The sequence below is a fragment of the Rhinoraja longicauda genome, chromosome 21, assembly GCF_053455715.1.
Source record: "Rhinoraja longicauda isolate Sanriku21f chromosome 21, sRhiLon1.1, whole genome shotgun sequence".
NCBI classification, from domain to species: domain Eukaryota; kingdom Metazoa; phylum Chordata; class Chondrichthyes; order Rajiformes; family Arhynchobatidae; genus Rhinoraja; species Rhinoraja longicauda.
Window position 1 is genome coordinate 2005225 of NC_135973.1, and position 16290 is coordinate 2021514.

General features: G+C 46.6%; 1 protein-coding gene across 10 annotated transcripts in view; it reads right to left on the bottom strand.

Annotated features, from left to right (window-relative positions):
- rbfox1 (RNA binding fox-1 homolog 1) overlaps window positions 1-16290 on the bottom strand; it is a 743628-nt gene that overhangs the window by 199756 nt on the left and 527582 nt on the right. The window contains exon 1 of one of the 10 annotated variants that reach the window (XM_078417594.1): window positions 15713-15861. The exons of the other annotated variants lie outside the window; for them this stretch is intronic. The gene's annotated coding sequence lies outside the window, so the exon portion shown is untranslated. Of the gene's footprint in view, window positions 1-15712; window positions 15862-16290 lie in introns of those variants that run through there. 10 annotated transcript variants of the gene reach the window in all.

Here is a 16290-nt window from a genome sequence, read left to right on the forward strand (position 1 = left end):
ATAAGATCCCCTCTCATCCTTCTAAATTCCAGTGTATACATGCCTAGTCGCTCCAGTCTTTCAACATATGACAGTCCCGCCATTCCGGGAATTAGCCTAGTAAACCTACGCTGCACGCCCTCAATAGCAAGAATGTCCTTCCTCAAATTTGGAAACCAAAACTGCACACAGTACTCCAGGTGCGGTCTCACTAGGGCCCTGTACAACTGCAGGAGGACCTCTTTGCTCCTATACTCAACTCCTCTTCTTATGAAGACCAACATGCCATTAGGTTTCTTCAACATGCCATTAGACTCCCCCAACATTGGGAACATGTTTCCTGCCTCTAACGTGTCCAACTCCTTAATAATCTTATATGTTTCAATAAGATCCCCTCTCATCCTTCTAAATTCCAGTGTGTACAAGCCTACGTCTTCACTTATAAGCAGTAATATGTTAATTTTTTTTATGATGAGAGGTAATAATGAATGCTGTACATGATTATAATTCTGTGCAGAGTCACAGAGTCACAGATGTGTACGGAACGGAAACAGGCCCTTCAGCCCACCTTTGTCCATACTGACCAAGTTGGCACAGTGTACAGGTCCCACATGCCTGCATTTCCTCCTTCGCACCGGGCTGACTCACAGCGCCGGAGTCCCGGGTTCCATCTCGAATACGAGTGCTGTCTGTACGGAGTTTGTACGTTCTCCCCGTGACCTGCGTGGATTTTCTCTGGGATCTTCGGTTTCCTCCCACACTCCAAAGACGTGTAGGTTTGTAGGTTAAATGGCTTGGTATAAAAATGTAAATTGTTCCAAGCGTGTGTTGGATAGTGTTAGTGTGCGGGGATCGCTGGTCGGCCTGGACCCGGTGGGCAGAAGGGCCAGTTTCCGCGCTGTGTCTCTAAACTAAACTAAACTAAACCTCTAAACTCTTCCTATTCATATCGCTAAATAACTTTAAAAAATGGTCACTCAAGGTTGCCAACTATAGCACTCCCAAATACGGGACAAGGTGACGTCACCGCCCCGCGCCCCACGTGACCTCACCCAGCCGGCGGCCACGTGCTCCCGCTCCACCAATGGCGGCCGCCCGGGCCGGGAGGCGGGTTGTGTAGGAAAAAAAACTGCAGATGCTGGTTTAAACCGAAGGTAGACACAAAAAGCCGGAGTAACTCAGCGGGTCAGGCAGCATCTCTGAAGAGGAATGGGTGAAGTTTCGGGTCAAGATCCTACTTCAGACTGAGAGTCAGGGGAAAGTGAAACAAGAGATATAGATGGTGACGTAGAGAGATATTGAAGATGGTCCTGATCAAATTCAACTGAACTAACACGTGAGAATATCCGAGGGGATTTAGTATGTCACAAAACATTCTTTGCAGCTTCAACAGTTGTACGTTAGAGAGCACACTGACTGATCACACCACGGACAGGCTGTGATTGTACAAATAAGACATGGAATCATGTTGCGTGCAAGATTCACCGCTGATTACAGTCTAATAACTGCGAAAAAACTAATACTTAAATTTTGGAAAAAACCAATAACCCCCACAATTAAAATGTGGACTATGGAAATGACAGAGACCCTGCATTTGGAAAAAATAAGGTTTGCCTTAATCGACAAACCTGAGTTATTTTTAAAAATATGGTCTCCATTTATTGAATTTTTAGAAAAGTAAATGGGTTTGGCACAGGACTAAAATAAAAAAAATTTAAATAAAAAGTTGAAACTTGAGTTGGGGGTTGGATGTACAGCTGTGGTTTTTGTCTCCCGGATCTACTCCCGTTAATTTTTATTGTTAGATCCTTTTTTTTTTTTTAACCCTCTTACTCTCTCTCCCCAAGTTTATAGTTTTATATTTTTACTTTCTCTCTTCAAAAATTTAAAAATTGAAGCTATGTAAGAACTTTGTAACAAATGTGTTTTTTCTTATTTCGATTTGTACATATGCTTTTCAAAAAAAAAAAAAAAAAAAAAAAAAAAAGATTCACCGCTAATAATGTAAAATTAACCAGACAAGATTTCCATTCTTCCACCATGATTTAATTTAGAATGGAACACAGAGTGCTGGAGTAACTCAGCGGGTCAGGCAGCATCTGTGGAGAACATGGATTGACGATGTTTCACAGAGTGCTGGAGTAACTCAGCGGGTCAGGCAGCATCTGTGGGGAACATGGATAGGTGACGTTTCACAGAGTGCTGGAGTAACTCAGCGGGTCAGGCAGTATCTCTGGAGGGAAGGAATGGGCAATGTTTCAGATCTGAAGAAGGGTCTCGACCCGAACTGTGACCCATTCCTTCTCTCCAGAGATGCCGCCTGTCCCGCTGAGTTACTCCAGCACTTTGCGTCTATCTTGGGTGTAAACCAGCATCTGCAGTTCCTTCCTACACATTTCCCTGGAGAACAAGGTTGGGCTACGATTTGGGTCGGGACCCTTGGTCAGACTTGCCGATCTGCTGTTACTCTAGCGCTCTGTGTTCTATGCAAGAGTCCTGCATCGCCTTTATTGCAGTATGTTCAGTTTTGCAAATTATTTCTCCTCGTGTAATTAATTCACTGAGATGCACTTACAAAAAGGACCCTGACTAGCTGAGAACTTCAGATCAATAATTATTCTGAAGCACTTTCTGTAATTTCAATCCATATTACTTGCAAGGAGCAGCCTTAACTGCAAATCAGCAGTTCAGCCTCATAATGATATGTGTGTAAAAATATTAACGCTGCCAAGAAGCAGTCCAAAAATAAATATTAAAATTAGACAAATGCTCTTAAAATTACATTCAAGATGTCTATGCTTTTAATTAATGAAAAGGTTCTCTTGGAAAATTAAATTCAATAAATGGGATTTCTGAGATTATAATTTGGTGGGATCCACTGTGAGTGGAGTGAATCTTTATTGAGGCAAACACTGCATCACAACAGCTCAAGATGATGCGGGGGTTGGTGAAAGACCCCCATAAAGCAAGCTTGCAAGTGGAATCGGTAGTAAGGAAAGAAAATTCAATGCTAGCGTTTATATCAATCATTTAGAACTGAGATGAGGAAAAACTTTTTCAGTCAGAGAGTTGTGAATCTGTGGAATTCTCTGCCTCAGAAGGCAGTGGAGGCCAATTCTCTGAATGCATTCAAGAGAGAGCTAGATAGTGGAGTCAGGGGGTATGGGGAGAAGGCAGGAACGGGGTACAGATTGAGAATGATCAGCCATGATCACATTGAATGGCGGTGCTGGCTCGAAGGGCCGAATGGCTTCCTCCTGCACCTATTGTCTATTGTCTATCAAGAGGACAGCAAGACAAAAACAGAGATGTAATGCTGAGGCTGTATAAGGCGCTGGTCAGGCCACATTTGGAGTAACTGTGAGCAGATTTGGGCCCCGTATCCGAGGAAGGATGTGCTGGATCTGGAGAGGGTCCAGAGGATGTTTACAGGAACGATCCCAGGAATGTGGGTTAACCTACGATGAGCGTTGACAGCACTGGGCCTGTACTCGCTGGAGTTTAGAAGGACGAGGGGGGGCCTCATTGAAAGTTACAGAATAATGAAAGGCCCGGATAGAGTGGATGTGGAGAGGATGTTTCCACTGGTGGGAGAGTCTAGGACTAGAGGGCACAGCCTCAGAATTAAAGAGCGCTCTTTTAGAAAGGAGATGAGGAGGAACTTCTTTAGTCAGAGGGTGGTGAATCTGTGGAACTCATTGCCACACAAGGCTGTGGAGGCCAAGTCAGTGGATATTTTTAAGGGAGAGATAGACAAGTTCTTGATTAGAATGGGTGTCAAGGGTTGTGGGGAGAAGGCAGGAAAATGGGGTTAGGAGGCAGAGATCAGCCATGATTGAATGGCGGAGTAGACTAGATGGGCCGAATGGCCTAATTCTACTCCTATAACTTGTGAACTTGCGATAAGGATGACAGTCCATCATGGGGTCTGTGTCAGTCAGCAGAAATACTCAATGTGTGAACAATAAAGGCTTGGTCATCTTAGCCTTTGGATGTGTCAATGGATGTGTGGCCAAGCACTCAACCTGCCCCGTCGGTCAGATTCAGTAAAAACGGCCGTTCAGAATATGTAGGTGGACTTCAGAGGGGTAGATGGGACCACGGTGGTGCAGCGGGTAGAGCTGTTGCCTCACTGCGCCAGAGACCCAGGTTCCATCCTGACCTCGGCCGCTGTCTGTCTGAGTGGAGTTTGCGCGTTCTCCCCATGACCATCTCCCTGCCCGTTGTTCTTCCGGTTGCGCCTGTTTCCACCCCCATCCCAGATCGATACTGGTGGGGTTGTTCGGCAATGGTAGAACCCAGGACTTTGCAAGGAAGAGGATTCAAGATGGGATTAGTGACAAAGAATACTTCAGGAAGAGATATTCCATGGAGCGCAGGAGGATGAGGGGTGATCTTATAGAGGTGTACAAAATCATGAGAGGAATAGATCGGGTAGACGCACAGAGTCTCTTACCCAGAGTAGGGGAATCGAGGACCAGAGGACATAGGTTCAAGGTGAAGGGGAAAAGATTTAATAGGAATCTGAGGGGTAACTTTTTCACACAGAGGGTGGTGGGTGTATGGAACAAGCTGCCGGAGGAGGTAGTTGAGGCTGGGACTATCCCATTGTTTAAGAAACAGCTGGACAGGTACATGGATAGGACAGGTTTGGAGGGGTATGAACCAAGCGCAGGCAGGTGGGAAAGGTAGCTGGGATATTGTTGGCCGGTGTGGGCGAGTTGGGCCGTAGGGCCTGTTTCCACACTGTATCACTCTGTGACTCTATGACTAAGAGACAGTGGAGGAAACATGACACCACAAAGTGCCAGGTCATACGTACAAGAGACTCTGGGCAAAGATACAAAAATGCTCGGTTGGTGCACAAAGACCCGACCTCATTGATCAGTTGAGTTTTTAAAGTTTAAATTCCACACAGGAGCGCTTGCTATGAATGTTAAGGCCTCTTTCCATGTGCAGGTACATAGGGTTGCCAACTGTCGGGTATTAGCCGGGACATCCCGTATTTTGTCCCGTACGGGACCGCCCTTGTCCCGTATTAGTAGGGTTGCCAACTTCCTCACTCCCAAATACGGGACAAAGGGTGATGTCACCGCCCCGCGCCCCATGTGACCTCACCCAGCCAGCGGCCACATGCTCCCGCTCCACCAACGGCGGCCGCCCGGGCCGGGAGGCGGGTTGATACGCAACCTCTGTTAGGCGGCGCCCGGGCAGCCGCCGTTGGTGGAGCGGGAGCACGTGGCCGCTGGCTGGGTGAGGTCACGTGGGGCGCGGGGCGGTGACGTCACCCTTTGTCCCGTATTTGGGAGTGAGGAAGTTGGCAACCCTAGCCAGGTCATACGTACCTGAGGACGTGAGGAAAAACTTTTTCAGTCAGAGAGTTGTGAATCTGTGGAATTCTCTGCCTCAGAGGGCAGTGGAGGCCAATTCTCTAAATGCATTCAAGAGAGAGCTAGATAGAGCTCTTAAGGATAGCAGAGTCAGGGGGTATGGGGAGAAGGCAGGAACGGGGTACTGATTGAGAATGATCAGCCATGATCACATTGAATGGCGGTGCTGGCTCGAAGGGCCGAATGGCCTCCTCCTGCACCTATTGTCTATTGTCTGTTGTACAAGGGAAAGATTAGAAAATGCTCAGTTGTTGCACAAAGACCCGAGCTCATTGATTAGTTGAGTTTTCGCTGTGAATGTTGAGGCCTCTTTCCATATACAGGAACCTGCAAGCAAAGTCTGCCATCCCACAGCAGAGACGGAAATTTAAAATTCAAACCATTTATTGATTAATATTCAGTTTGCATTCACATGAGGTTTCAATGTCATATACGTCCTGGCCCATTATTCAATGCCTCTGAGACAGGCCACTGTTTCTCTTTCGACTGTCGTACAGGATGCTTTTACAATTAGATCTTCCTCATCAAGCCATCATTAAGGACGATGATATTTCAGCGTGCAAATTAAAATTTGTTACCTTGCTGTGTCACGGTTTTGCACATTAACTAAAAGACTGAAAGCAGGCGCAGAAAGCATCCATTATGTACCTCAGCTCTTAAAATGCCATAAAATGATTCTTCATAAAAATAAGATCAATAAATTGCCACTGTTGTAAATAATTTAGTGCATTGGCAAATGATGTGAACATTTTGTAATGTACAAATAGCTGCACGTTGAACATATTTTACAATTTTCTCCAGGGTAGTTCATATCCATTCGCAAATCATGCACGCAGAAAACTGCATCTAACTTTATATATATATATATATATATATATACACACCGATCAGCCAAAACATTATGACCACTGACAGGCGAAGTGTTATTATCTCGTTACAATGGCACCTGTCAAGGGGTGGGATATATTAGGCAGCAAGTGAACAGTCAGTTCTTGAAGTTGATGTGTTGGATGCAGGGGAAATGGGCAGAAGTAAAGACCTGAGCGACTTTGACAAGGGCCAAATTGTTCTGGCCAGACGACTGGGTCAGAGCATCTCTGAAACGGCAAGGCTTGTGGGGTGCTCCCGGTCAGCAGTGGTGAGTACCTACCGACAGTGGTCCGAGGAGGGACAAACCACAAACCGGCGACAGGCAGGGTGTTGGGCGCCCAAGGCTCATCGATGCGCGAGGGCAACGAAGGTTATCCCATCTGGTCCGAACCGACAGAAGGTCGACTGTGGCACAAGTCACAGAAAATGTTAATGGTGGTCACGGGAGGAACGTGTCACAATACACAGTGCATCGCACCCTGCTGCATATGGGGCTGCACACGGAGGACCAACAGCATATTAGGCAGGTGGGCATAATGTGTTGGTTCATCAGGTCAAAATGTTTTGGCTGATTGGTGTATAATATGCAATGGCTGTGAAATATATATGTTACATATACTGGGGTGGCACGGTGGCGTAGCGGTAGAATTGCTGCCTTACAGTGTAGGAGACCCGGGATCGATCCTGACTACGGGTGCAGTCTGTACGGAGTTTGCACGTTCTCCCCGTGACCTAGCATCTGAAGAAGGGTCTCGACCTAAAACTTCACCTAATCCTTTTCTTCAGAGATGCTGTCTGAGCCGCTGAGTTACTCCAGCACACTGTGTCTATCTTCGGTGTAAACCAGCATCTGCAGTTCCTTCCTGCACATCCAAACTTTGCTCATCTGACCCTCTGTGAGCTGACTTGGGATGGTAAGCCCCTTCAACATCCCTGTGTAAACGCTTTGGGAACAGCTCCATCCGAGACCGCAAGAAATTGCAGAGAATTGTGGACGCAGCCCGGACCATCGCACACACACTCCCTCCCACCGACTCCATCTACACCTCGCGCTGCCTCGGCAAGGCCAGCTGCATAATCAAGGACCAGTCTCACCCCGGCCACTCCCTCTTCTCCCCTCTCCCATCGGGCAAGAGGTATAGAAGTGTGAAAACGCACACCTCCAGATTCAGGGACAGTTTCTTCCCGGCTGTTATCAGGCAACTGAACCATCCTACCACAACCAGAGAGCAGTCCTGAACTACTATCTACCTCATTGGTGACCCTCGGACTATCGTTAATCGGACGTTGCTGGACTTTATTTTGCACTAAAATGTAATTCCCTTGATCATGTATCTGTTCACTGCGGATGGTACGATTGTAATCATGTGTTGTCTTTCCCCTGACTGGTTAGCACGCAACAAAAAGCTTTCCTGCCTTCTCCCCATACCCCCTGACTCCGCTATCCTTAAGAGCTCTATCTAGCTCTCTCTTGAATGCGTTCAGAGAATTGGCCTCCACTGCCTTCTGAGGCAGAGAATTCCACAGGCACAGGTAGGGTAGACAATCAGACATTTTTTCCAGGATGGGAAAATCATTTATCAGAGCGCATCGCGATAAAGTGAGAGGGGCAAAGTTTATAGGAGGTTTGCGGGGCAGGTTGTTTTACACAGAGGGTGGTGGGGGCCTGGAATGCGTTGCCTGGGTTGATGGTGGAGGCAGATACGATAGTGGCGTTTAAAAGACATTTGGACAGGCATTGGGAGTGAAGGGATGTGCATTAAGTGCAGGCAGATAAGACTTGGTTTAGTTTAGTTTAGTTTAGAGATACAGCGCGGAAACAGGCCCTTCGGCCCACCGAGTCCGCACCGACCAGTGATCCCCGCACATTAACACTATCCTGCACACTGTGGAGAGAAGGAATGGGTGAGGTTTCGGTCGAGACCCTTCTTCAGACATTCAGTGGATTCTCTGGATGTTTTCAAGAGAGAGGTAGATAGAGCTCTTAATGAGTCAGGGGGTATGGGGAGAAGGCAGGAACGTGGTACTGATTGTGGATGATCAGCCATGATCACATTGAATGGCGGTGCTAGCTCGAAGGGCTGAATGGCCTCCTCCTGCGCCTATTATCTATTGTCTATTGTCACACTAGGGGCAATTTACACATACACCAAGCCAATTAACCTGCAAACCTGCACGTCTTTGGAGTGCGGGAGGAGACCGAAGATCTTGGAGAAAACCCACGCGGGTCACGGGGAGAACGTACAAACTCCGTACAGACAGCGCCCATAGTCGGGATGGAACCCGGGTCTCCAGCGCTGCATTCGCTGTAAGGCAGCAACTCTACCGCTGCGCCACCGTGGTCAAGACTTGGTCTTGATATTGTGTTTAGCACAAACACTGTGGGCTGAAGGGCCTGATCTTGTGCTGGGTTTGCCACAAAGGAATCGCACTATACCAAGCTCCATGTGACAATATTGCACATATGTGCTCTCAAACCACTGAATTATTGGTGCAATCAGAAGAGGAAAGTAGCTGTTTAAAAAGATAAACTTGAGTAAATGGGAACAAAGGAACAGTGAAGATAAATACAACATTTCCTTTTATAAAAACCTCTAAATCAGAGGGAATGGGTTGACCACGTGTGAAATAGAATTCCATTACAAGTCCTTGCCCCTTGTTAATCTGAAAAAGGGTCCCAGCCCAAAACATCACCTATCCATGTTCTCCACAGATGCTGCCTGACCCGCTGAGTTACTCCAGCACTCTGTGAAACGTCACCTATCCATGTTCTCCACAGATGCTGCCAGGATGTTACTCCAGTACTTTGTGTTCTTTTGTGTAAAATAGCATCTGCAGTTCCATGTTTCTACAATATGTGCAGGTAGCAGAAACAGAGGTCAGCCGGAAATACTCTAGTCCTTTCACTGAGACCATGACTGATCTGTGAACTAAGGCCACACGCTGGTGGTTATGGAGAATATAGCACTCTGTCGCTGGTTATTGCTATATTACTGAATTATTTAATTCCTTTTACTGCTGAGAGTTGAATAAAGTGTGTGGCCAGAGGAGAAGAGAATACAGACGCACATGCACACACACGCACATACACACACACCCACACTCACACACGCCCACACTCACACACACACCCACACACACTCACACACACACCCACACACACACACACCCACACTCACACACGCACACACACGCTCACACACTCACACACACGCACGCACGCACGCACGCACGCACACACACACACACACACACACACACACACACACACACACACACACACACACACACACACACCCACACAAAAACACACACACACACCCACACAAGCATACACACGCACACACACATACACACACACCCACACTCACACACCCACACACACACACACACGCACACACACACACCCACACTCACACACCCACACTCACACACACACACACCCACACAAGCATACACATGCACACACACACACACACACACAAGCATACACACGCACACACACCCACACACACACACACACGCACACAGACACACACACACACACACACACACACACGCACTCACACACCCACACTCACACACGCACGCACACACACACACACACACACACACACACACACACACACACACACACACGCTCGCACACACACACACACACACACACTCACACACACACACACACACACACACACACACACACACACACACACACACACACACACATATATATATATATACATACGTATAATCAAAAAGACAAAATTAAAACATCAATTCTCTTGTTATCCTGCGTTCCTGTTTGATTGATTGGAGCATTAACGAGCATGTCGACCATGTTCAAGTTGTGCTGATCAAAGGGAATAATATTCGTATTTAACAAATGCCGGGCTGATTTCCGCACATTCACATTGCACTAAAGCTGTGGGTAATTGGCCGGCATTGCAGGGGTGTCTCGCTGCCCGTACAGCAGGGCTGTGCTGATCACCTGTTTGACCTCTTGTCGCTGGCTGCCGTGAGTGTTAGCCCAGTAACAACCACTGTGCTCCCATTACTAACACCATCCTACACTCAGGGAGCGAGTGGGTATCACTGAGCAAGGTGTAACCTTGTGATAAATGGCTCCTTTGCTTCTATTAGTTTCGTTTAGAGATACAGCGTGGAAACAGGCCATTCGGCCCACCGGGTCCGCGCCGACCAGCGATCCCCGCACACTAACACTACCCCACACACACTAGGGGCAATTTATAATTTTACCAAGCCAATTGACCTACAAACCTGTACTTGTTTGGATTGTGGGAGGAAACCAGAGCACCCAGAGAAAACCCACGCGGTCACAGGGAGAACGTACAAACTCCGTACAGACAGCACCCGTAGTCGGGATGGAACCCGGGTCTCTGGCGCTGTGGGGCAGCAACTCTACCACTTCGCCACTATGCCGACCTATTGATGACAATACAAACAGGTAAGGGCATAGAGTGCTGGAGTAACTCAGCGGGTCAGGCAGCATCTGTGGAGAACATGGAAAGGTGACGTTTCACAGAGTGCTGGAGTAACTCAGCGGGTCAGGCAGCATCTGTGGAGAACATGGATAGGTGACGTTTCACAGAGTGCTGGAGTAACTCAGCGGGTCAGGCAGCTTCTGTGGAGAACATGGATAGGTGACGTTTCACAGAGTGCTGGAGTAACTCAGCGGGTCAGGCAGCATCTGTGGAGAACATGGATAGATGACGTATCAGGTTGGAACCCTTCATCAGATTGATAGTGCTTTATTTAGCCATGTCAGAACACAAAAACTGGAATGGAAGGAAGTCATCCTTGTTTCCAAGGGACTGCTAAAAAAAAATAAAAAATTATGGAATAATTTGATTGAACATCAAACTGATAGGGGAAATTGATACAAAATGCTGGAGTAACTCAGCGGGTCAGGCAGCATCTGTGGAGAACATGGATAGGTGACGTTTCGAGTCAGGATCCCATACCAAATTATGCCTATCCATGTTCTCCAGACTTTTTTTGCCGTTGATTTTTCCGTGTTTTACAGAGTACCGCGCCTGCATATCTGCTGTGCTGCTGCACGTGAGGATTTCATTGTTCCGTATCGGGACATATGACAATAAAACACTCTTGACTCTTGACTCTGATTTTTAAACCACACACTGCAGGGGAAAGTTAGTTTGTTGTTGCTGTTCAGTCACAGCTCCACCAGGATATGAGTCGGTGGTGGGAGAAGGCCATGTTCCTACCTGCCAAAGCTCTTGATGGAGGACTTTCAAACCTCTAGAGAGAGCTGGATAGAGCTCTTAAGGATAGCGGAGTCAGGGTGTATGGGGAGAAGGCAGGAACGGGGTACTGATTGAGAATGATCAGCCATGATCACATTGAATAGCGGTGCTGGCTCGAAGGGCCGAATGGCCTCCTCCTGCACCTATTGTTTATTGTCTATTGACTTTCAAACCTCTCGAGTTTAGGTTACGGGGAGAAGGCAGGAGAATGGGGTTAGGACAGAGAGATAGATCAGCCATGATTGAACGGCGGAGTAGACTTGATGGGCCGAGTGGCCTAATTCTACTCCTATCCCTTATGACCTTAAGACTTGTATGAATTGCATTTGAAGATAGACACAAAAAGCTGGAGCAACTCAGCGGGACTGGCAGCATCTCTGGAGAGAAGGAATGGATGCCGTTATGCATTGAGACCCTTCTTCATACTAGTCTTCTTCAGAAGGGTCTCGACCTGAAACATCACCCGTACCTTCTCTCCAGAGATGCTGCATGGTCCCGCTGAGTTACTCCAGCATTTTGTGTCTATCTTCGGTTTAAACCAGCATCTGCAGTTCCTTGCTAAACATTCATTGCATTCGGATATTTTACTAGCCTGCCCAATGTTGTTGGATTAGCATAAACAAAGTTCCAGCTACTCGATCCTCATGGAAATCAAACACAATGAGGCAAATGCAATGTAACATGTATACCATCCTGTATGGTTATAATATGTAAATTAAAGCAGTCAATCATTGCAAAATTCTCATCAGAAACCATTAAGATTCTTCAAAGACCATCGTGTGGATCTACAGGAAGAATTAATTGAAAATAGTTCGCAGACAAACAAACAGAAAGATCTAACTTATAAACATAAAGCGTTTCCACCAGCTTTTAGATGTTGCAAATCACTCCAACACTGATGAAATAGTGGTATTGTCAGATTTATGTCAGTGGAAATTTCCACGATAAACTATGCTCTATATGAACAATTAAACTAGCTTCACTGCCAGCTGAGGAGAGAACGTTGCTCACGATGTTCCACAAGCACTAGGCAGAGGGAGGGTGGTGAATCTGTGGAATTCATTGCCACAGACGGCTGTGGAGGTCAGGTCAATGGGTAGACATAAAGTGCTGGAGTAACTCAGCGGGTCAGGCAGCATCTCTGGAGAGAAGGAATGGGTGACGTTTGGGGTCGAGACCGTTCTACAGACTGATGTCTGGGGAGGGGGGCGGTCCTGTTGTACTTGAGTTGGAACTGCTTGTATCCATGCATGGTATTTCTGATGTGAATAGCGTGCGAAACAAAGCTTCTCACTGTACCTCAAACCGTGACAATAATAAACCTAATACTCTACATAGAGTACATACAGTCTGAAGAAGGGTCTCGACCTGAAACGTCACCCATTCCTTCTCTCCTGAGATGCTGCCTGACCCGCTGAGTTACTCCAGCATCTTGTAATACTCTACATAAATACAATCAAGTCAAACTCTCCTACAATAGGTAGAACAAAGAGGAAGATACAGAGTGCAGAATACAGTTCTCAGCATTGTAGCGCGTCAGCTCCACAGATAAAGTCCAATGTCCGCAATGGGGTAGAGGTGAATCGGACAGTGCCGTAGCTTATGGAAGGGCCGTTCAGAAGCCTGATCACAGAGGGGAAGAAGCTGTCCCTGAGTCTGGTGGTGCGCGCTTTCAAACTTCTGCACCTTCTGCCGGGCGGGAGCGGGGAGATGAAATGACCCGGGTGGGACAAGTCAGTTGAGTTTAGTTTATTATCATGTGTACCGAGGTGCAGTGAAAAGCTTTTGTTGCGTGCTGACCAGTCAGCTGAAAGACAGCACATGATAACAATTGATCCATTTGCAGTGTACAGATACATGATAAGGGAATAATGTTTAATGCAAGGTGAAGCCAGCAAAGTCCGATCAAGGATAGTCCGAGGGTCACCAATGAGGTAGATAGTCTTTGATTAATTGTTGCTTTCTCAAGGCAACGTGAAGTGCAGATGGAGTCAATGGGGACGTCTGGACTGGGCTACATCCCACAATGAGAGGGGATCGAATCCATCATCATCTTATGCTGGTGTAAAAGCATTTTATATTAAGCAGTCCTTTCCATTTTGGGCAGCGGTTTCTAATATTTTTTCTTGGAATCGAGGATACATTTTACATAGCTATTCTTAATGAACGCGAGTTTTACAAATGAAAGGGCTATTATGTTACATATAAACACAGTTGTTTCTCCATTTTGAATCTCTGGAGGAACAGGACTTGAGTGAAACACATGCATTGTTGACCCTTCCATTGTTGAGAAGAATGGACATGGTTTGGGAAACCAATCCAAAGAGAAGCCTTGCAGAAGCAATAGACAATAGACAATAGGTGCAGGAGGAGGCCATTCGGCCCTTCGAGCCAGTACCGCCATTCAATGTGATCATGGCTGATCATTCTCAATCGGTACCCCGTTCCTGCCTTCTCCCTGACTCCACTATCCTTAAGAGCTCTATCCAGCTCTCTCTTGAATGCATTCAGAGAATTGGCCTCCACTGCCTTCTGAGGCAGAGAATTCCACAGATTCACAACTCTCTGACTGAGAAAGTTTTTCCTCATCTCAGTTCTAAATGGCCTACCCCTTATTCTTAAACTATGGCCCCTTGTTCTGGACTCTCCCCAACATTGGGAACATGTTTCCTGCCTCTAATGTGTCCAACCCCTTAATAATCTTATACGTTTCGATAAGATCCCCTCTCACCCTTCTAAATTCCAGTGTATACAAGCCTAGTCGCTCCAGTCTTTCAACATATGACAGTCCCGCCATTCCCGGAATTAACCCAGTAAACCTACGCTGCACGTCCTCAATAGCATGTAAACAGTGGTGGAAAATGTACATCATCAACATAGATTGCAGTTGCAAAGGGAATAGATGGTGATCTTACTCACAGGATGGTATTTGGAGACACGCAGCATAGAAACAGACCCAACTGCCCAACTTGTCCACATCGACCAATGTGCAGCCCCATCTACATCAGTCCCATTTGCCCGCGTTTGGCCCGTATCACCTCACAACCTTTCCTATCCCTGCACCTGTCCAGGTATCTTTTAAATGTTCTTATTGTACCTGCCTCAACTACCTCCTCCGGCAGCTCATTCCCTATAACCTCCACTGAGAAGACAGGAGAATGGGGTTAGGAGGGAGAGATAGATCAGCCACGAATGAATGGCGGAGTGGACGTGATGAGCCAAATGGGCCTAATTCTGCTCCTTGAACTTATGAACCATCCTCTTTGTGAAAAAAGTTGCCCCTCAGGTTGCTACTAAATCTTTCCCTGCTCACCTTAAACCTATGCCCTCTGATCCCTCTCTTCCCCTCCCCCTTCCCAGTTCTCCCACTGTCTTCCTGTCTCCACCTATATCCTTCCTTTGTCCCGCGCCCCTGACATCAGTCTGAAGAAGGGTCTCGACCCGAAACGTCACCCATTCCTTCCCTCCTGAGATGCTGCCTGATCCGCTGAGTTACTCCAGCATTTTGTGAATAAATGCCCTCTGGTTCATGATCAGTATAGGTAACTCAAATTTCACTGTACCTTAATTGGGACATGTGACAAAAAAAATTGATCTTGAAATCTCGATTTCCTCACTCAGGGTGAAAGACCATAGATATTCACCCAATCTATTCCCCTGATGATTTTATACACCTCGACAAGATCACCCCTCAAACCTCCTGCGCCTTTGATAAGATTTAAGGTAAGGTTATCGTTAAGTATAGGGATATGGTTAAGGCTGATCAGGTTGGAAGGGCAACATTAAAATAGAGATATATTTCAAATAGAGTTGTTCTCAACATACCCACTCCTCCTGCATCGTTTTAAGACAGAGATATGCTGTGAAGCAGTGGAATCAGCTAAAAAGGAAAATGAGGCTTGTACAATTACATATCATTATCTCACATTTTATAACAAATTGTGCACTTCTGAGCAATCAAGGGCCAATTTCAATTAAGCAGCACAAAAGAAACACAGCGATCTGCTGTACCAGCGGCCAAAAATCTCATGTCAAAAAATAAATAAATGATACTCTGATTTTCTTTATCGGGTCTCTGGTACTATGTTACTGTCAAAAAGAAAAAAAAAACACAGTTGTCTTAATCCATTACAGGGTTACATCAGCAGTTTTTAAATCGCAGACTTCTTGGTTTTAATGCAAACTCACCACACTAGGCAGCTAGTTGTTGTAGGGTTGGAGCTGGGTGTTCACAGGGGGGGAGTGGGGAACCAGTGGGGAAATAGGCTTCAGGGGCCAGGCAGAAAAAAGACAAAAAACCATGAAGAAACGCAGCGATGGAATATGCAGAGAGAAGGGGGGGGGGGGGGGGGGAAAGGGATGGGGAATTAGTGATCCAGCAGTCAGCCTTAGCCTTCCCTCTTGTCATTAATCATGTGTGTGCTTCTCAGAACTACAATGCAAACTCGCACAAGGATGAGGAATCACACGCCCATTGGTCCCCTCCGCTCTTCCCAACGCAAGCCAGCCAATCCTTTTGCCCGCAGATGGAAATAACTGGGGGAGCAGTAACGAAATACAAATGCTCTGGAATCCCGATCGCGGTCTTCAGTCTGAATAACACACTGGCAACTTTATTTGAGTAGACTTCTGATGTGAACTGCTTCACAAGAGGGTCAGTGAAGCTAGGATATTTCCGCCACCCGCCCCCCCCCCCTTTAAAATCCGCACCTTAATCGAATTGCAGCCTATTTCCTTGACAATAATGAAAAAGGCAACCTAAATAA